The sequence below is a fragment of the Alosa sapidissima genome, chromosome 8 (genome assembly GCF_018492685.1).
Source record: "Alosa sapidissima isolate fAloSap1 chromosome 8, fAloSap1.pri, whole genome shotgun sequence".
Taxonomy (NCBI): Eukaryota; Metazoa; Chordata; class Actinopteri; order Clupeiformes; family Clupeidae; genus Alosa; species Alosa sapidissima.
This window is the reverse complement of record NC_055964.1, coordinates 31214768-31237795: the sequence shown is the minus strand read 5'-3', so window position 1 is coordinate 31237795 and position 23028 is coordinate 31214768. Positions and strand designations below refer to the sequence as shown.

Sequence of the window (23028 nt, the reverse complement as noted above, 5' to 3'; positions counted from 1 at the left end):
GATATGAAACGAAAAAGAAAATGATAGGCCCTAAATGCTTAAAAATAACAAATGTATGCAATGTGGCCCATTATTTCAGTTTGGGAACGTGCGCACATCCAAATTAAGGTGCAGGAGCCAAAAGTCCAAGATCCAGTAACAGAGAAGGTCAGCACCAGAGCCATATAAAGGTAGAGTTGCGACAACTCCATTGACGCCAATGTTCCATTTTTTTCCAACAATGGCAGTTAATGGAAGCCTCAAATAGTTCCCGGAAGTTAACAATTAATAATAGCAACAGTGCAGTTACAGCAGTACAGACTGTTTGTAGCCAACATTTCAGACTCAGATTTACATTCCTTTGCCTCATCCGAATAATAATAATAATAACAGTAATAGTAGTAAAGTAATAGTAGGCTATCACAAGAGCCTAATTATAATAATAAACGATGTATCGACTATGACTTTTCTGCTGCTCAGTCATATCAGTTCAACATCAAATAGGCCTAAATTAAAAGAGGCTAAAAGCCCAATAAATGTGCCACACGTAATAGCCGAATATAAGATACTTGCCTATCCCATTTCAATTAGGCAGCACACCACCACGAACAAGCTGTCATTAAGTTTTTGCGTTTAGTAGGCAACTTGACGTGACGTTTCTTGGGCATTTAGCTTCACCATCACGTCAAGTTGTAACGCTCATCTAGGCTATGGATTTAAGTGGCTTAAAGGCAGCAAAAGTGGGATATAGTGCAACTGCTTCCCCAAAACAATTCCTCCATAACTGTGTATTTAATCGTTTGATATGTGGATAACTTTCAGTGGACTAAACAAAAGGTAAAGATTTTGTTATCACAAGGCTAGCTGGTTCGTTATATGGCGAAGCATAGCGAACTTTGTTTGCAGCAGTGAAGCTGAGTTTGTTGTTAACATTGTTGGTAACTGTCAGGGAATTTAACCCCAACATACAAGAACCACAACACGTAGTATGGCTTTGCCCACAAACTCTGGTACCAAGAGCCTGCTAATGTAAGGAAGAATTCCTCACACCATCAGTCTCTGACTCTGCAGCCCAAAAGCTGTGTCTTTTATTGTACAGATGCACACAGAAAATAGAAAGCAAGGCATAGCGACTTCATTGTGACATACTCTTACCTCACCCACCCACCCACACAGACAGGGCATACCTGTCAACACTCCCGTTTTTCCCGTGTTTCTCCCGTATTTCAAGGTCATCTCCCAGCACCCTCCCGTTTTGTTATTTCTCCCGGAAAACTCCAGTAATTTGCATGGCCATCAAACTTCATTTTAAAATCATTGATGCATTCAGGTTGCCAGATTGTGTATGAAATACACCCTACACATACACGATCACTTAGTTTCAATTTCAACCGTTTTGTCATAGGCTAAAACCTGGCAACCCAAATAAGGAAGTGGGTGCAGCCTGAGTCTCGTCGTAAGGAAGCGGGCTAGATGAATGGCCTCCAGAACTAGCTGTTGAATTTAATTGATTAACACATCACATAAACTGTTATTGAGTGTTGTTGATACACTGAACTTGTTCCCTCGGAACCAAATCTGAGAGCAAGCAGCTTTGGAGTTTTGGAAGTAGGCTGCAGGCAGGCAGCTGGTGGATACATAAGTGGCATGCGTAAGGTAATGGTAAAGTAAAAGCAACGACCGAAATTCAGTGTTGAAACACGTGTATGAAACGTATTAAATATGCAAACACAGCTCCGGTATAAACACTGACCCCCCCGAAAATAAATCTCCCGTTTTTGGAAAGCTAGACATGAGATGGGTGCAGTTCCTGTCTGTCTGCACACTTAACTTGTACTCTCTGTTCTTAGAACTCAGCACAACAACATTTAATTTGAACTCTCTGTTCTTAGAACTCAGCACAACAATATTTCTGCTTACACAAATGGTTATACAATAATAATAATTTCCTTACAGTAACGTAAACGTTTCTTCAGTTAGCAGCAGTGGCCTAGGCCTACTGTTTTTTTTATTTTTTATGTTGCATTCATTTTCATTGGCAAAAGCTAGCCTAATATGCATGAGAACCTATAGATTTGAGGGAGCTGCAGCTTAGCATCAGCACAGTCATATTAACACAGCAGGCACTAGCCCAGTGAAGGATCGTGTAAGCCCATCCACAGAAACCAGTTTCAAACCAAGCTTGCGCTGATATGATGCATGATCACTGATCAAATTGCTATTTTCTGACAGGATGAGCACAAACAAGTTCTCTGAATCTCAATTCTTTAGCCTAGCATCTTAATGCTGTATTCACAGCACGGTGAATGACAAACGGTGACAAAATGCTGTTGTTTATGAGTTCATAGCTGGTTATTTATCAAGGATTATATCACGTTTTATATGTTATTATGATCACTCGCATCGCATTACCATGGGGTTACTGTGTAGGTAATGCTACGGTTAACTTAACATGCCCACCATTACACTGGAGAGATGTTTTAAACTTTTAAACTTTTTTTTTTTATTCTCCCGAGACGCTAGCTAGTTAAGGTAGTTCGCTCATTATCTCAGATCAGTGAAGAACTACCAGAGAAAACGGGGAGAAAACTCAAACAAGTTAATGTTAGACTTAGACTAGCTGTGTTACAGTTTCTCGTTGAAAAATTAAAATCTCCATGCGCTTTTGTAGGCTACACGCAGTCTCAAAAACACTGTTTACAGCTCTTGAGTCACGTAATAGGTCATTTTTTTTATAACGATAATTTAGACAGGCCTAGGCTACACTTATGGGGTGGGTGCTACTGCGTTTTCTAAAGAATCTCCCGTCTTGGCTTTGTACAGAAATTAACATACGTAAAAGCTTATTTAATGCATTCTAATCCATTGTCAATCACTTCCGGGAACTTTTTGAAGTTTACATGAACCACGTGACCTTAACGAATTTTGAACACCCATTGTCGCAACTCTACCTTTATATGGCTCTGGTCCGCACACTTGCTCTCCGTTTTTTTTATTTTTTATTATTTGACTTCCACACACATGATGTTTCGAGCCCGGCTCTTCATCAGACTTGAACAGACAAAAGACTATCACATTTTAGTCATACAATTTGGCCCATGCAATACCAAATAGTAGCCTACTGGATGTAAGTTCATGTAGTTGTGATCTATAGTCAGAATTAAGAATCATTCAATTTACATTTATTCATTTAGCTGACTTTTATATTTTTTTTACAATATCTGTGCCCGAGGTTCCTAATTCAAATCCAGTGCAAAACTGAACAAGGAAATCATACGGTTATGTATCTTGAAGTTCCAGTATGTGAGAAACTTGATATGCCTTCATATCTTCAGCCTCAAGTATAGCTACATGTAAGTAAAGCTAGAAAATATGTTATTTAGACAATAAGGTGAACTTCTCCCCACTGTAGAATGTAGAAAGGAATGCTACAAGGAAGGGAATTCAAATACATTCAATGATTTACAATCTATTGATGTCTGTGAAAAAGGAGCCCCCTCCTTTTCACCTGTCCATTCTAAATTAACTGCTGAACAACTGCTTTGTGCTACACATCCAAAGACCGTGCAGTCAGACACATTCTAACATGCACCCCCTTGATTATTTGAGGGTTTATTTTTTCATGTTATTATTGTGTATGTGTTTATGCTGTGTGTGCATGCGACTGTGGGTCAACCTAAATTGTTGTAGTGCCAGGATGTTTAAAATGGGTTTGTCTTTGTACTATGGGAGATTTTAGCTGTGTGGGTATACTGGTATAGACCTTGACCCCTTTACAATGGTTTAACCCAACATCCTGATTGGGGTAATTGGCTGGCCTAAGGATGGCTTATTTTCACAGAGAGAGAGACACACAGGAGAACCAGGGAGACACGCAGAAGAGCTAGAGGTCCAGAAATCAGGGAAGTCACACAGGTTAATGTTTGTTTGTTTGTTTAATGTTAAGTTAACCTTGCTTGTTGTGAAGCAAGGTTTGAGTGAAAGGTCCAAAGTTACAAGGTTGCCTTGTTTGGACAGGGAGCCTAAAAGAGTAGGTTCCGGGTGCCTAGTTTAATGGCATGGTAGATGTTTGTCGACTGAAGAACCGTGTATTTCATGTTTTGGACTCCAATTGTGCTCCTGAATCTGCCTGTTTGTTTATGGACAAAATAAATAATATCTTTTTGTATGGAACTGCTGTCTCCTGCCACCTCCTTCCCTCGACACCACCTAATCCAGTGGCGCACCTCCCTAAACGTGGGGTGTCCACCTCGGTTCCTCACGATGTCATTGTGGTTCATTGACGTAATTTTTTTCTGTTAAGGATTGGCATAGAGGCAATAGGAATGGTTGCCGTTGTCGGTGCCCTTTGCTCTGTGAACTTTCAGGAAAACTTGGTCACTGAAATACTGTAAACTATTATTAAATAAGCAATTAATTGTATCCAGACAATTAGGAGCAGTTGGACCAGTTTAATTTCTCTGTTGAGATTTCGAGTGTCGGGAACACAACAATCTTGTTTGGGCTGTTTCATTTGTCATTTCAGTTGGACTGCATGGCTGAATGGGCATGAATGTACACTAAGGGGCAGGGAGATTGGGTGTGGCAGGAGTTTGCTCCCACGGTAGGTGACTGTGAGGGAGAAAATCGGCACAAACAACGCACGCTCCTCACAAAGGAAGAGTTGTGTTGGCCGCTCACCTTTGCACGTGTATGAACAATGGACAGATAGGCTGATGAGTTAATGGTAACTATTATTACGAGACATAACCGTGATTTTCTGACTCCATTTAATTAATAACTTAATGTATCTCGAGTCAATTACCAAGTAACTAGTTATCAACTATGGAGAATTAGAGATATGCAACTGGTAAGCAATTTAACAATTTATTAGGCAATAAACCTTAAGTCAAAGTCTGCTTTATTGTCAATTTCTTCACATGTCAAGACATACAAAGAAATCGAAATTACGTTTCCCACTATCCCACGGTGGAGACAAGACATATTTTACCAATTAGGTCCACAGACAAACATAACATTTAAGTAAACAATATAAAAAGTAAAAATAAGAAGGCACATACAATGAAGAAAATAAGAGCAGCAAAATTTGAGTTGAAATTGTGCAATTGTGCATACAGTAGACAGTCAATATAATAGTGCAAAAGTCAGGCCAATAAATGGCTGAGGTAGTTCTGTTTGACCTAAGTATGCAAGTGGCATAGTGGTGCAAGTTATGTAAGAGCAGCAGAAGTGTGTTCATGAGTGGTTTTCAGGACAACAACAAGTTGCAAAGTGTACAAGTGGAGAAGTGCAAGTGGAGTAGTGCAAGGCAGCCATTGTGGGTCCAAAGTTCAGGATGTTATGTAGCTGAGGGTGGAGGGGGGAGAGGGGGGAGAGAGTTCAGCATCCTAACAGCCTGGTGTATGAAGCTGTTGGTGAGTCTGGTGGTGCGGGAGCGCAGGCTTCTGTACCTCTTCCCAGAGGGCAGTAGATCAAACAAATTGTGAGCGGGGTGACTTGCATCACTCACAATTGTGGTCGCCTTGCGGGTGAGGTGGGAGGTGTAAATGACCTTCAGGGAGGGGAGTGAAGCACCAATAATCCTTCCAGCTGTGTTCATTATGCGCTGCAGGGCTTTCCTGTTGTATTCAGTGCAGCTTCCGCCCATACAGTGATACAGCTGGAGAGAATGCTCTCAATGGTGCCTCGGTAGAATGTGGTCATGATGGCTGGTGGAGCACTTGCTCGCCTGAGTTTCCGCAGGAAGTACAGGCGGCGCTGAGCTTTCTTCGCCAGTGATGCAGTGTTGGTGGTCCAGGAGAGGTCTTCACTGATGTGCACCCCCAGAAATTTGGTGCTGCTCACTCTCTCCACCACAGCACCGTCGATGGTCAGTGGCAGGTGTTGGGTGTGACCTCTCCGGAAGTCAACAATAATCTCCTTGGTCTTGCTGACGTTCAGCAGGAGGTTGTTGTCCCTGCACCACGTGGTCAGAAGGTCGACCTCCAACCTGTATTGAGTCTCTTCGCCCTTGGTGATGAGACCCACTAGAGTTGTGTCGTCAGCAAATTTCACTATGTAGTTGTTACTGTAGGTCATGTGTCATGTGTCAGCAGGGTGAAGAGCAGCGGACTGAGCACGCAGCCTTGGGGGGCCCCCGTGCTCAGTGTGATGCTGCTTGAAATATTGTTGCCAACACGTACTACTTGAGGCCTCTGACAGAGGAAGTCCAGTAGCCAGTTGCAGAGGTACTGTAGGTACTGAGTCCCAGTTTGTCAAGTTTGCAGATGAGTTGTTGTGGTATTATGGTGTTGAATGCAGAACTGAAGTCTATAAACAGCAATCTCACATATGAGTCTCTTTTTTCCAGGTGGGTGAGGGCTGGGTGGAGGGCAGAGCAGATTGCATCCTCTGTGGACCGTTTGGCTCGGTATGCAAACTGGAAGGGGTCCAGGGTGGGGGGGAGAATGGATTTGATGTGTGACATGACAAGCCGCTCAAAGCACTTCATGATGATGGGTGTCAGTGCCACGGGGCGGTAGTCATTGAAGCAGGATGGAGCAGTTTTCTTCGGCACAGGTATGATGGTGGCAGCTTTGAAACATGATGGGACGATGGCTTGCTTCAGGGAAGTGTTAAAGATGTCTGTGAAGACATCCTTAAGCTCCTCTGCGCAGTCCTTCAGCGCACGACCTGGGATGTTGTCTGGGCCTGCTGCCTTACGGGTGTTGATAGCAGCAAGTGTCCTCTTCACGCTGTCGGCAGAGAGGCACAGGGGCTGCTCGTGTGGAGGGGGAGGGGTCTTCTGTGGGCAAGTGCTGTTTTGTGCTTCAAAGCGAGCAAAGAAACGGTTCAGATTGTTGAGCAGAGGGATGTTGCTCTCACAGCTCTGTGGCGCGGGCTTGTAGTCTGTGAGGGCCTGAATGCCCTGCCATAGGCTTTGTGCGTTCCTGCTGTCTTTGAAGTGGGTGGTTATCTTGTGAGTGTATTCCTTTTTTGCTTCCTTGATGCCACGGGACAGGTTGGCTCTCGCTGTTCTCATGCCAGCTTCACCCCCAGCTCTGTAGGCTTTGTCTCTGGACAAAGCAGCCTGAGGACATCCCCTGTCAGCCATGGCTTCCAGTTAGCCCGAGTGATGATGTCTTTTGTGTGGGTCACATCATCAATGCACTTGGTGATGTAAGAGGTTACAGTGTCTGTATACTCCTCTATGTCTGTCTGGTTGTTGTAAGTGGCTGCCTGCTTAAACATTTCCCAGTCTGTTGTGTCAAAGCAGTCTTGAAGAGCATCAGAGGCTCCCTCAGGCCACACTTTTACCTGCTTGCGAATAGTGTTAATTTTGTCACCTATTTTTAATTTAGTCTTAGTCTTAGTCTTGTGACGAAATGTCCTTTTTAGTCTTTGTCATATTTAGTCATTCAAATATAATTTTTGTTAGTTAAGTTTTAGTTGACTAAAAGTCTCGTCATTTTAGTCTAGTTTTAGTCAAAAGAAAACTCATTTTAGTCTTTTTTTTATAACAAATTATTTCTGATTACCATTTGAGTCAAATAGTGTTTCACACATCTCAATTTTCCAACAATATTGTGTGTCCACAGGGCTACTCGTCTGTTATAATTACTCATTCTGATTTTTTGTCAGTCAGTATGTTTACATGCACAGGTAAGTCGAGCTACAGTTATAGCTCGGCTAGGATCCCAGAGGAAACTTTTGCTTCTCATTTGTATCCCTTCTGTTGCTAAGGAGGCAAAATGGTGATTCTCTTTTAAGGATAATTTAAGTATTACTTTTGTCACAATTATTTCTCTATTTGCATGAAATAAAAACTAAGATAAAATCTCTCTTCATTTTCGTCTACAAAATGAGAAGACAGAATATCTAGCTGTTACGTTTTCAAAATATTCCGAATGAGTTCATACGCAACAGCTTTCCTGTAGGCTAGTCTACGTGCTGTTGCTGCAACCCTGTGGCTGCAACACGAAACTACATGGAACAAGAACACTGGAGATTTCTGCCAGAGTTAGCAAGATAACTACCTAAGCTTTATGCCACAATGCTACATACTCAGAAGTTGAAGCTTCTCTCATACAAATTAACATCCCCCAGAATGTCCATACGAAAATGTTCATCATGTAATGTCAACTATTTAACTAGTTAGTTAGACTGATGATGCAAAGTTTGCTAGCAAGTAAGCTAATATGGAAAGTTCGCTAGCAAGTTAGCTATGGCTAAGATGGAGAGTCTGTTTGGGGAATGTGTTGTGTTTGGGCGTATATCGCCATCTAGCGAGGCGGAGTAAAACATTAATACTTTGGCCTACGACAGTGTTTCTCAACAAACTTTTTCAGTTTCAGGACCACTTAACTAACCCTAGCTTAAAAAAAAAAAGATTAGACCTAGTTCAACAGTAGTCTATAATTAGTCTACACAATAGGCTTACTCACTGAACCACCTTGCTTATTGTCTTTGCACTTTGCTTATTGTGTGGATTCATACTGTATGATTTAAACTGGCATATCTTACATAGACAGTGTTGCAGAACTGTTTTTACATACAAGTTGGTTCAATATTGCAAACAACTCATCTATATTATATTTTACCACGTCTGCTCGCGGGCCACTTGGGATAGCTTGCGGACCACCAGTGATCTCCGGACCACACTTTGAGAAACACTGGTCTACGAATATGACAGTGGTCCAGTCAAATCTTTTACTGTATATGGTCAAATCCCAGCCGAGCTATAACTGTAGCTCGACTTACCTGTGCATGTAAACATACTGACTGACAAAAAATCAGAATGAGTAATTATAACAGACGAGTAGCCCTGTGGACACACAATATTGTTGGAAAATTGAGATGTGTGAAACACTATTTGACTCAAATGGTAATCAGAAATAATTTGTTATAAAAAAAAGACTAAAATGTGTTGACTAAAACTGACTAAGACTAAGATACTTTTAGTTTTCTTTTTGACTAAAACTAGACTAAAATGACGAGACTTTTAGTCGACTAAAACTTGATTAACAAAAATGATATTTGAATGACTAAATATGACAAAGACTAAAAAGGACATTTCGTCACAAGACTAAGACTAAGACTAAATTAAAAATAGGTGACAAAATTAACACTAATTGTACGGACCAACTGCACAATGGCAATTTAAGTCTATCTATAAATCATACAACATGATGATAAACACAACTAATAAACAATAACATAAACAAACTGAACTTGTGCCAAAGCGTGCCATACTGTGTACAATGGTGGATGAAAGCGTGAGCTGGTCAATCTGCGTCTTTTATCCTGGTGGTGGAACCAACCAAAAGGAGGAGGGAGAGAAGAGCAGAAAATAGAACATTGTTAGTTTGTGAGCCACTCAAAAATACAAAGTAAGACATTTCTTTGACCGTCTGCTTTCATAACTGTGGGAATTTTGATACAGCACAAAGATCAGACACACCTTATTGATCACTTAAACACAGAATGGGGAATGTGATAGCTACCACTCACATTTGCTATATGTTGCCCAATTGAAAAACAGATTGTATTGATATATTTGTCAAGCTTAAACAAGTTTGTTGAATTCCCTCACCTCATCTAGTGAGTAAACTGTATTGTCAGGCTAGGATTAGGGGTGGGCGATATATATCGTCTGCGATAATATCGTGATTGTTGTTTTAACGATGTGCAAATTTACATTATCGAGTATTTAAATTACTTATGGGGGAAAAACACTCGAAATCACGCATTGAAACTCCATACATTCACTAAATCCAGGAGGTGTATGCAAGAGAACCCCCGTTGCAGCAGAGCAAGTGTCACATGATCCCTAGTGGGTCCACGTTGTCACATCAGAGCCCATCTACGGACTTATTAGACATTTTCTGGTCACACGCAGGTCTAATGTTTATTTTGTGTTGCGAGATCAAGACGTAGCCTACAAGGGATTTTGTGCAGCTACTTCTGTTCACGTAGCATTGATGAGACAGTCCTTTTTTCTTACATGGTATTATATGGAGAGAAAACATTTGCCTTTGAGTATTTTAGTAGTCAGTTGTAAACAAAGAACTCTTCTCGTGTAACCCTTTTGTAAATGGACTAAAGTTCGCTCTAAATGTCTACGTGTATCGATTATGCTAATCGTTAGCATCTCTACATTAGCCATAAGCTAACGCATTAGTTTCTATTCTGTAACTTGGAATGCTAGCCTACATGATTTCTCTTAAACAAAACATCGAAGGGAATAACTGAGATGTACTCTGTTGGTCTGCTTAGTTTTTTACTGTGAATCCTAAGTAAAAGTTTTTGAAAGGAACTTCAGCTTCAGACTTTCTCTTGAGAAACTGTTTGGCCTAGTCATCTTCTCTAATGTAGCTGGCTAGACCATGTCATTGCCACACACACAAGTGGGGGCAAAATTGGAAATGTGTCATAGAGTGACAATTAGTTGATTTGGTTAAAAAGGTCACAGGTTAGGTTATTGGTTATTATTGTATTGATGCTATTCATAAATAATGAGCTGTAAAGTAACTCAGACTTTTACAATTTTTTTTAAAGGATATTGACTAAGTATCGTTATCGTCAAAATCACAAAAAATATCGAGATATTATTTTTTGTCCATATCGCCCACCCCTAGCTAGGATTAACCCCTATCCAGCTTACCACTAGGCAAAACCTTGTTTTGGTTGGACTAAGCCTATTCAGTGTAAAAAAAAATGGGCATCTGAAAATAGTTTAGTTCAGAGTCCTGAGAGTTCCAGAGTCAAAAAAGTAATTTGGGCAATTGTTTTTGTCATCTGGGAGCTGGCTCCATAGTCAGAACGCATAACAACTAAATGCAGCGTTGCCTTGTTTAGTTCTGATAGTGGGTTTCAACAGGAACATTTCTCCTGTGATCAGTGAGGTTTAAGTGATGAGTATTGCTGGAACATGTCTCAACAGTCTCATTGAAGGGCAAATCTGGTGTAAACTGATTCAAAGCCTTGTTGTTCGAGCTCACCAGGCACTGTCCAAAGGACAAAGAACAATAAAATGTGTCATAACCTAGACAAGTTATGGACAAGAAAGTAAAGCTGGCTCAATATGGCAAAAAAGCCTTCGGTATCTTCTTTCCATTACAGGGTTTCCCCAGGTTTGACCACCCCAAATAAAACTTTTTTTAAGACCACTTTCATGAAAATTAAGACCTACATCACACCCATTATGCGGTTGTAAAACACCAGATCAAATCCATAATGACAATTAAAACAACACTTCCCCATGATGTGCTGTCCTCTCCTTTCGACTGATTATGTTGATTCATTGCTGCCGGTGCGAAAACCCAAAGTATTGTTTGCGCATATCCTAAGAAATTAGACTAGTGTAGTTGCCACGATACCAAAATTATTGTTTCGATACCGATACCACATCAAGAATTGCGATTTCGATACTTCTTTGATAATTCTTAAAAAATGTATTTGATTTGGGGGCCCAGACCACCTTGACATCATCAGTAATATTGAATATAGTGTTATCATTCACCAGTGGGCATCCTAGATTCTGCTTGACTCTTTCCACACATACGGAAAATTATGGCTTATTTCATATGTTTCTATTTCATATACCTTCGAATTCATATAAAGTGTACAGTTAATGTATAGTATTTTGCAATTCATTGTTGTCTGTCATTAGATAAAATAAATGTAAATATAAAACTATCAAGTTCATAGAAGGGATCATGTTCAATAATGATTTTAGCACTAATTACGAATGACATACATGACCTGAGCTAGCAGAATTAGTTAGCAAGGAGCTCTCTCCAGATGTAAAAGTTTGCAAAGGTTGCGCTGCCTATTTCTAAATGACATTAAACCCAATAGTAGACCTACGTACATCTCATAGCCTAGGTAGGTTAGCAACACAAAGTTGAGAGGTGCAAGTGAGCAAATCAACTTGATATTAGCCTATTATTATGTGTTACCACAGAATCACTTAAGCTAAACTAGCAGCCATGTCTCGCTGTTTATGGCACGACAGCTGCGCATATGTGTGTGAGGAGAAAAGACGCACAGCCACAGGCTTGGGGAGGAGGCACTAGAAGCATGCCTTGTGCACACAAACAAGAACACGGTCATTCTTAAAAGTATTGATACTAATAAAATTAGGTATTGTGACAACTGCTAATAGCTATTGCAACACTTTTGTAGTATCGGTGCACCGTGCAACACTAAATTAGACGATCTCTGACGTTAATCAACCCCCTGTTGAATTTTCACATTGTTGTTATTTTTTCCTAGCCTAGAAATCTAGATGCACCCTAGCGGCGGCAAATTAATTTGCTCAGCCTGTACGTCTAGTATCAAACCATAGGGATATCTATTGGCTGACGCCGTGGACGTCATCCAATCACAGCGCTCTATTTTGTTAGAGAGTCTTAAGGCGGGCTTAACAGGATGGCGACAGTCCTGCGACAGTGAACAACAAGGAAGGTGGCTATGGCAAACGAAGAGCGGTTGTTTGAATCGGCGTTGGCATCAACTTTGGAGGAGTTGGACTTTTCTTTGAAAGTTGAGCAACACAATGCACTTAAGTCATTCCTTTCGAAGAAGGATGTATTTGCCGTTTTGCCGACCGGATACGGATATGGTCGTAGCGCTGGCCTATTGCATGCCTAGGCAGTTTGAAAGACAATTCTCTGCCCGCCCCTTGGATTAAGCGAGGTGAATGGCTCGATTCCAGACTATACATTTCAATGATATAGGATGGCCCGCCAGGCTAGTTTTTTCCCCCATTTCACCTTGCTTGCAGGCTAGTATAATTAAAATTGAAGACCTTCGTTTAAAAAATTAAGACTTTGGCAACGGAATTTAAGACTTTTTCAGACCTTAATTAAGGAACATGACATTTAAGACCGTTTAAAGACTTTTAAGACCCCGCGGCTACCCTGCATTATGTCAGGAATACCAAAAGTACTTCTATACGGCTCTGGGCTATACTTCCCTGTCCATAACTCAGAATTGGCTGTGCCACATTTTCTTTTTCCTATGAACAGCACACAGTGATTTCCAACAAGAGCTATGGATCAATTCATACCGGATTTGTCCTTTAAGTGATTTGTAAACAAGGAGTGCTTTAGGGTCAATCCGGTAAATCAAAGACAATGACTCAATATTACATCTAAATTAGCCCAAAACATTTAGCTCTGATCACTCAAGAGACACTGACAATTGTCAAGAACAAAAACAAAATACAGAAAATACAGTATACACCAGGGGTATTCAATTAATCTTCAGCGAGGTCGTTACGGAAAATTTCCTCAAGCAAAGGTCCGGAGCATCATAATGTTTAGGCTATGTATATGTATGTATGTATAATATATATACAGGGGCGGAGCCAGAGGGGTGGCTCCGGGTGGCACAGGCCACCCTTGAGATTCGATTGGCCACCCCAGGTGCCACCCCAAATCCTGGTCTACGATTGGCCATTAACATGGTGTAAGGCAGGACCTTTCTTGATGCACTTGCAGCAGTGTGAAGTGTCAGCAGAATGTAAGTGGCAAACACACTTGCCTTTATTGGCCTGCGGCACAATTGAACTGCGGAACGAAAGGTTTCCCCGATCAATTAATACGCAACTTTGTGTAGGCTTAACAGAGGTAGCCTAAATATCGTGCCTATGACGATGACAGCTTTAAAAAAAAAAACATTTATTTCACTTGTCTCGCTGGATTGAAGGCAGAATGTGGGCTGTTGCGCAAATAGATGAATGAGGGTCGGGAGATTCCGTTAACAAAAACCTAAAGTTTTGCTAACATTTTCTCCATTATTATCATAAAATATGTCTCCATGCAGGGCAGGGCTGGTTCTAACCTAGGCTAGGCTACTATATTTGGGTGGGCTGGTAGAAATTTTAGGTGGGCAACATAGCAAAGCTGTGGTCTGGGGATCACTGGTGGTCTGCAAGCTATCCCAAGTAGTCCGCGAGCAGACGTGGTAAAATATAATATAGATGAGTTGTTTCCAATATTGAACCAACTTGTATGTAAAAAAACAGTTCTGCAACACTGTCTATGTAAGATATGCCAGTTTAAATCATACAGTATGAATCCACACAATAAGGAAAGTGCAAAGACAATAAGCAAGGTGGTTCAGTAGGCCTATTGTATAGACTAATTATAGGCTACTGTTGAAGTAGGTCTAATCTTTTTTGTTTTTTAGATAGGGTTAGTTAAGTGGTCCTGAAATTGAAAAAGTTTGAGAAACACTGTCATAGGCCAAAGTATTAATGTTTTACTCTGCCTCGCTAGATGGCGATATGCGCCCAAACACAACACATTCCCCAAACAGACTCTCCATCTTAGCCATAGCTAACTTGCTAGCGAACTTTCCATATTAGCTTACTTGCTAGCAAACTTTGCATCATCAGTCTAACTAGTTAAATAGTTGACATTACACATGATGAACATTTTCGTATGGACATTCTGGGGGATGTTAATTTGTATGAGAGAAGCTTCAACTTCTGTGGCATAAAGCTTAGGTAGTTAGCTTGCTAACTCTGGCAGAAATCTCCAGTGTTCTTGTTCCATGTAGTTTCGTGTTGCAGCCACAGGGTTGCAGCAACAGCACGTAGACTAGCCTACAGGAAAGCTGTTGCGTATGAACTCATTCGGAATATTTTGAAAACGTAACAGCTAGATATTCTGTCTTCTCATTTTGTAGACGAAAATGAAGAGAGATTTTATCTTAGTTTTTATTTCATGCAAAACATTTTAGTCTCGTCTTTTTTCGTCAACAATAATGCATCTTAAGATAGTCTTAGTCAGTGTTTCAGGACATTACTGCCGTCTCGTCATCGTCTCGTCTTAGTCATGAAAAAAAAAGGTCGTTGACGAACATATTTCCTCTTGTCTCGTCTGATGAAATTAACACTACTTGCGAACCGGTTTGTTTGCTTTCACTCTTTGTCTGTATGCGGGCATTAGCATAACAGTGATATGGTCAGAAAGTCCAATGTGGGGGGGGGGGGGTTGGCTTTGTATGCTCCTTTGTGTGTAGTGTAGACCAGGTCCAGGATGTTGTCTCCTCTTGTTGGAAAATCAACATGCTGGTGTAGCTTTGGAAGAACAGTTTTAAGATCTGCATTGTTAAAATCTCCAGCGAAGATGGTGAAACCGTCTGGGTGTGCCGTCTGTTGTTCACTGACAGCCTGGTACAGTTCACTAAGAGCCGTGTTCCTATCGCTGTTATTGTTGGTAGGTGGGATGTATACTGCGACTAGCAGAATCGCAGTAATTTCCCTTGGCAGGTAAAAAGGACGGCATTTTATGATCATAAACTCCGCCAGTGGTGAGCAGTGTTTGCATACTACTACAGTGTCCCGGCACCATTCGTCACGGATGTACTCACTGTCCGGTTCGTTAATCTGAGCAGTCGTATGTAATCCATTTTGCTGTCCAGTGATCGTACATTTGACAGGAGAATGGATGGTATGGCTGGGCGAGTTGGGTTGGCCGCTAGCCTGGCCCGGACGCCTCCGCGCTTGCCCCTCTTCTGCTTCCTCGCACACCGCTTCCGACGCTTTCTTTCCGGGGGAGGAGTAGCAGGCGAGTCCGGTGTTGTTGCAGGCCGGAGTAGTCCGAGTTCCTTTAGCGTCTCTGTTGCAAAGTCCAGAACGCTGCAAAACTTGCTTTTGCAGATATCCAGTAGAAACTGCCTGCTGTACTTGTAGTACAACGTAGTAAGACGAGACGAACACGTAAAACTTTCGGACAAACACTTTTTAAACGTGGGAGGAGTTTAAAGGTGAGTGTATTCAATATCACTTCAATTGAACGTAAAGGTACTCACATAAAGTAATAAAGTAATGAAGGAAACTTTACCAAAAACACAAACTTAAACTTTGTTTTTAAACAAATTAACAAGTTAGAATAACAGATACACCATATGAAACAGTGTACCAAATAGTAAGATTACAAACCCAACTAGAAATGCAATGCCAGAGGAATTACAATAGTGGATGAAAAGCTGCTGTCTTAATGTTGGTGGGGAGATTCCTGAAAGAAATCGTCTAATTACTTGGGTTCTTTGCATCTTTCCCAGGTTTCTGAAAAGGGATGATAACAGACTGTTTCCATTCTGCTGGGATGACTCCCTCTGACCACACCTTTAATAAACTCAACACCACCTCCTTCCCCTCTGTCTCGGGTCCTCTCTTCTCCTCTTCCTATTATCTTTCAAATTCTCTCCTCCCCCTTTTGTTTTGTTTTTGAAAGCTCCACTTTAAACCTGGGTAAATTGAACAACTCAAGAGGCATTGGGTGATTTATGATTTTATTTGGATCCCCTTAGCTGATGCAGAAAACATCAGCTACTCTTCCTGGGGTCCACACACAACATATAACAAACAAGAAACCAACATACAAGACAACGGATATAAAAGCAGGAAAAGAATAGATACTTTTCCTGGGGTCCACACACTACATATAACAAACAAAACATCAACATACAAGACAACAGATGTGAAAACAAACAAAAGGACAAAAGTGGGTGAAGCATTTGAAGCTGCATTTACTTCTAGAAGAAGGGGTGTAGGAATATTAATTAACAAAAGGATACCCTTTAAGTTGATTTCACAACACTGAGGCGACCAGGTTGATTTTTAGTAGTAGTTAAATGTGAATTGTTTGGTTAACTTTATACAATTATTACTATTGATAAACCTCCTAATTTGGATATGTCTTTTTTGAGTAAAAACAGTATTGCATAGCTCTCCAATTGGAGTGATCGTTTTTGGGGAGACTTCAACAATGTTTTTAGCTCTCAGGATAGCTCTACAAAAAATAGGAAAATTAACCCACCTAAAAGACTTTTCAGGTTTTTATATAATGAATTACAAGACATCTGGAGAATGTTACATTCAAAAACAATAGACTATACATATTTTTCACACACTCAGAACATTTATTGCCGAATCAACTACTTATTTATCTCCAGACTAGACCTCGGTAGGATAGTATCAAGTAGGCCTAATATAATTAAATTATAATATAGTAATTTAGTAGGCTAGCCTATCGCCCAGACAAAACACTCTACACCATAGAATTTGGAGAATGAATAGGAAACATGTAACAGATACAGAATTTCTAAAACAAATCAATCGAAAACTGTGAATCCTAGCATTATTCCCCTTATATAGCCTATGCCTTAAAAGTGTCCCATATAACCAATTTCCGGTCTAATTTACGGGTTCCCAATGGACTTGTATCTGGAGGGTTGCCAGTTCGAACCCCGACCAGTAGGCATGGCTGACGTGCCCTTGAGCAAGGCACCTAACCCCTCACTGCTCCCCGAGCGCCACTGTTGTTGCAGGCAGCTCACTGCACCGGGATTAGTGTGTGCTTCACCTCACTGTCTGTTCACTGTGTGTTGAGTGTGTTTCACTAATTCACGGATTGGGATAAATGCAGAGACCAAATTTCCCTCATGGGATCAAAATAGTGTATATACTTATATCATTTACACAGTTTATTGTAAGTGTTATGGCAGCAGATCCAGTATCTGTGTCATTCCAGAAGCACTTGGGGAAAGTAGTGGACTCGTACAAACTTGAATTCAGTAAAAAATATCTTTTATCTATAAAAATGTCATATTTACAAATCAAGCCATAAACAAAGGTTCTACTATCAGAATGTCTAAATCTTGTTCCCTACTGAACACAACGAGCACGGTCAAAAAAGTGTGTTTCTCCATGCTTCCTTGATCCTTCTAATGTTTTCTACCAACGCGTCTGCTACGCACGGGTACCAACTATCAAAATAAGAGTCTCTATTTCGCCATTGGCATTACTGTAACTTAAATTGGCGTCATGTACAAGGAATACTGATGAAGGGCTAGACCCGAAACGTTTACCCCTTGTTTATGTGGCCTGTAACTGTTTTTTCGGCTTTTTAAAAATACACTGTTGGAACTACTCAGCCCCTGTGTGCGATCTCCACTTTCTTCACTTGAGTATTACGTTTTTTGGAGACTATATACGCACCGGGCGACACCTCAATACTAGACAAAAGGCGCAGACGCCACACTTCACCTTCGCCATGAAATAATACAGAAATACAAAAATAATATAAAAAAAACAGATATGAAATATTTTTCTATGGCTCTAACACGCCGGCCCCTAATTATATAGGCAGCATGCATAACAATTATAAACTTATAAATAGAGCCATATCTATCAGTCAATGTCTACTCTATCAAAACACTCTGTTGGAATCCAACTTCCTTCTTGACTCACTCTGCTTACTGTAAAAGACAAAGTTTGTTAGTAGTTCTATCTAATATGCTACACTTGGTTTGAACTTGAACATGTCGCACTGTTCCTCTTGAGTCTGGGAAGGTCTTCAGGATTCTACCAGTCGACCAGGCATTCCTTGGGGCAGAACTGTCCACAATGAGTACAAGGTCTACAGGAAATAAATTCCTTTTGGAAGTATGCCACTTCTGTTGCTCCTGTAGCAACGGTAGGTATTCCTGGGTCCATCTTGACCAAAACAAGTTGGCCATATACTGTATGTGTCTCCACCTTCTACGTGTGTATATGTCATCACTGTTAAAGACACCAGGCGGCAGGGCTGGCTGCTTCTTCAGTAAGAGAAGATGATTTGGAGTCAATACATCTAGGTCACTACCAAAGATTCTAGAACAGAGTTCAACAATGCACTCAACAATGCACTTCAACAATGCACTTCCCTGGGTCACACCCACCCACATATATACCCCAGTATACAAGAGTGGAAGGAATATTATTACAAGCCACCCACTAGGAATCTAGGAGCGGTGAACAAAATGCAGTCAGAAATGTCCAGACCATATACACACATAGAAAAAAACACAATGGAAAAGGAAATAATAAAAATACTGATACACCACTCCGGGGATATCAAATCCCAAAGCCCAGCTACACAGACAGTCACTACAAGAATATTCACACAGGTGATAAACGGAAAAAATCAGCAGTCAAATAACACAACACAATGCCACTCTTTTTATATAGTCCCACTTTTTTGACCCGTGCATGACTGCCCACTTAAATGTTACACCCCCCACGACCACACACTAATAAGAGGGGCTTTTGAGGTCGCTGCCCGCTCCTCTGAGCGGGTGTACTGTCTGACCAGATGGAGGGTAAGTTCAACAAAATTTGGTCGGCGGGCTTCCCCCACCATGGGCGTAGATTTAGGGTGGGACGCTAAGGACTAGTCCTAATCAAAATTTTAAGATGACAAAATTGTCCTCACCAATATTTTAGCGAACTTATTTGTACTGCTGATCATTCCGACAGCCAGCACGATAATACAAGAAACGTCAGGGTTATCTGACACGCAGGCTACACGCATGGAGAATGCCAATGCACAGGCTACTTTGCAGTGGCAGTCAAGCGAGCAGGTGTGTCAACGACAACGGTAAGTTACCAGGGCTGTCTGCCAATACATACCCCATAAAAGGCCAAAGTAAAACATTTTGATATTCCCTTTGCCCTTAAGCATGTACATGTTTGCCCCTTTTTGTGGTTTGTAGATCAGCTATGCCCCCAAGAAGAAGAAAGGGGACATACAAAGCTTTTTCATTATGCAGAGTTTAAGTAGGCAAACTAGCCATACAAACTGGCGACTAGTGACCAGGCTTTAAAATTCGGATTTTAGCATACTGTGTAAAATAACATTAGCTGTTAGGAGTACCCAGGATATTGTCACAGCTAAACCTAGCTTCTGTAATCTTTCAACCAAAGTTAGGAGTCATGTTGAATATGGGTGTGCCGTGCGGAGAGTCGCATAGGCTATAGCACAGAAAAGAAGTCACTAGGCTGCCAATCTTGCAGTGTATTTGTGAATGTAGCCTGCACAATGCAAAGAAATAAAAGATAAACTAGGTGCATTTCCATAGAAATTAAAAAACATTGCGAGACACCAGATATTTCTTCTATGATCTCATCCCATAAAGCTTTTCTTTGACTTGTTAGTTTTTTGAACATTTATTTTATCTAATGACATAGCAAACATGATTAATTGAATCCACATATCCTTGCACTTGCGAAAACTATTTTTCACTAGCCTAAAACAATGAGGTCGCAAAAACAACTAGACTGCATTTCCAGCGGGAACTGCGAAAGTGTGCTTGCCCTGGTCCGGTCACCAACGTGAGCAGACAGTGACATACGCTATGCTGAACCTAGCTTGATCCAAGCATTCTAACAGTGCCTTTCAGTGTTGGAGCAGTGGCAATACCTCAAAAGCTCTATTAAACTATTGCCTTGCGGGTTGAATGCGATTCGTTGGATTTTACCTTTGGCCTGTCTTCGAATTTAGCTTCTATGACTGAGATCAAATCAATAAAATAAAATGACAGCAGTGATTGAAATGACAGCAGTGAAATGATGCGTCTTGCGCCTCTCAAACTGGGCTATCAGGTAACCTACAGTACAACAGAAATTATGAAATATGACCAAGGCATTAAAAAGCTGCTTGTTTGTCAGGATACTTTTTCACTGATTTATTTAAAAAAAAATATGAGCTATGAGTGTGAATGTTATATATTCCATCCCACAAATTATGTTTTACTGGTTTATTTCACAAATAATCTATATAGATTTGCTCTATAAAGACCTTATGTCTGTTTGGGATTGTTTTGTGAGCCTGGGGTTGTTTTGAGAGCCTATTGATGTAGCCTATCTCAGAATAAAGGAATACTTCATATTACTCTAAACCACCGTCTGTAAATCAACTGTATACTACTGTCTACATTGCACTATATTTCTTGACCTGTCTCTGTATGTTTCATCACCTTTCTATACTTTGCCTCACATTGCAACACAGCTCAGATCTTTGGTTGCTATGAAGGCCAGTCGTTCTAAATGGATGGTTGCTATGGCCAAAGGCCAGTTCTATCTCTGCCGTTGTCAAGCGGGCATATCGTAGAATTCTGATTAACCTTATCTTAAAACATCTCTATTTTACTTAGCCCACTTCCATACAGTGGGTCCCATTAAGAAGTGGCCACTTCATTCACGCTTACCGTGATACACACAGCAGCATTAAATTAATCTGTCACCATACGCCTATGCCTACGTTTGCAAAGAAAACATTTTAATTTGATTCACATGAAACGTTACATTTCATGTATATGTTGACAATGAGTAGGCTAGTTTTGGTTGTTGGTGGTGTTATTGCATCCCTTAGTTATGCCTACAATGCAAGTTCCCTTGCGATTGGAAGCTCCTGTAGACAATAGTAGACGCATTTCAAAACATCGCGTTAGGAGTCCTTGCCACTTCTTTTAAGCTGTCACAGACGTAGGTGCTACTTTTAGGGCTAAAGTGCTTCGTGAATTACTGTTAGTAAAAAAAAAATAGCAGTCCTAAAGTTACACGTGACGAAGTTACGAGTGCAAGTATCTCATATCAAATGACCATGGCATTATACTAAACAACATAAATCCCAATTAGCAACATAGCACTACATCTCCTCCTCCCTATAGCTAGCCACACAAGAAATTAATGATACTAAATATCTGCTTAGCATGCTTCTCCGCTTAGCATTCTAATAACAGAAGGGGCACATTTATGTTGACCACTACAACATGACTCATTATGTCTGTAACGTTAACTGTATAAAACACTTACTTTCATAAAGGACGCTTTCGAAAATCAAAAATCCTTCCACTAACATTTGTGAGGCTTGGTCCAAGGATAATGTACGTCAAGTTTCGTGGCGTTCGGACCAAATTTGTGACCTGTGAAAATTTAGTTTCGCTTTCTGTTCAATCCAATATGGCGGACGAACGGCACGCCCACCTGACGTCATCTTCGCGACCAACTTACACCGGTACTGACCGGACGTTTTAAAGTTGGAACGGTGTCTCTGTCTCAAAGGGCCTAGGCGCTAGGGCTGACAAAAGATTAGGGAGACGGGAAAAATAATAATAAAACTTAAGAAGAACAATAAGTGTGCTGCTTTGCAAGCACACTTAATAATAAAACTTAAGAAGAACAATAAGTGTGCTGCTTTGCAAGCACACTTAATAATAATAAAACTTAAGAAGAACAATAAGTGTGCTGCTTTGCAAGCACACTTAATGACTTCAGACTCCACTCAAAAGACTTCAGACTTGGACGCTTCGAGACTCCTGAACAAGCTGTATTTCATGCAATTATTGCTTTTTGTTTTAATCTAAATGTATTCATGTATTTCTATTTTATTGCAACATACAGTATACTTTGGAAAACGTATAACGAGCGGCATGGCCCCTTTGCCATAATGTGCAACGTAACGCATGTGCGCACACTCACAGATAAAAAATGCATTGACCTCCCGGAGTGCCTTTTATCATTACTTTCGGTTACAATAACTTCGTGCACAGAGGAAATAAGCGAACAGCTACATGCAAGGTGTGTGGCAACAGCGTCTGATTCCATCAGGCATCTCCAAACGCACCCATATAGGTCAGTCACTTAGGCCTAGCATATATCGTCACAGGTGACAAGCTAACCATAGCAAAGTGTTGTGCTAATGCTGGGAACAGGCAGGGATGGGCAAAAATACTTTTTTCAAGGAAGTATGAAAGCACTGCAAAAAAAGCTTTTTTTTATCCCAAACATTGAGCCTATAAACTATACAGTAAAAAACAATACAATTTGGCCCCTGTCATGCCAAATAGTATACCGTATGCAAGTTCATGTAGTGTGATCAGAATTAAGAATAATTCAAGAATTTACATTTCCATTTAGTCATCTAGCTGATGCTTATCCAAAACGACTGACAGAGCTTTCAATTCGGCAGCCGTGGCCTACTGGTTAGCGCTTCGGACTTGTAACCAGAGGGTTGCCGGTTCGAACCCCGACCCCTCATTGCTACCCGTGTGCTGCTGTTGATGCAGGCAGCTCACTGCGCCGGGATTAGTGTGTGCTTCACCTCACTGTGTGTTCACTGTGTGCTGAGTGTTTCACTAATTCACGGATTGGGATAAATGCAGAGATTATATTTTCTTAAATGCAGAGATTAAAATATACTTATACTTACAATTAACCACATTATAATCAAT

General features: G+C 40.8%; 1 long non-coding RNA gene across 1 annotated transcript; it reads right to left on the bottom strand.

Annotated features, from left to right (window-relative positions):
* Positions 1–6092: 6092 nt before the first annotated feature.
* LOC121715722 lies at positions 6093–15422 on the bottom strand. Its single transcript, XR_006033672.1, has 3 exons — positions 15339–15422; positions 7270–7275; positions 6093–6103 (listed from the first exon to the last, which is right to left on the bottom strand). It is a non-coding gene; the product is annotated as an uncharacterized LOC121715722 (long non-coding RNA).
* Between the last annotated feature and the right edge of the window lie 7606 nt (positions 15423–23028).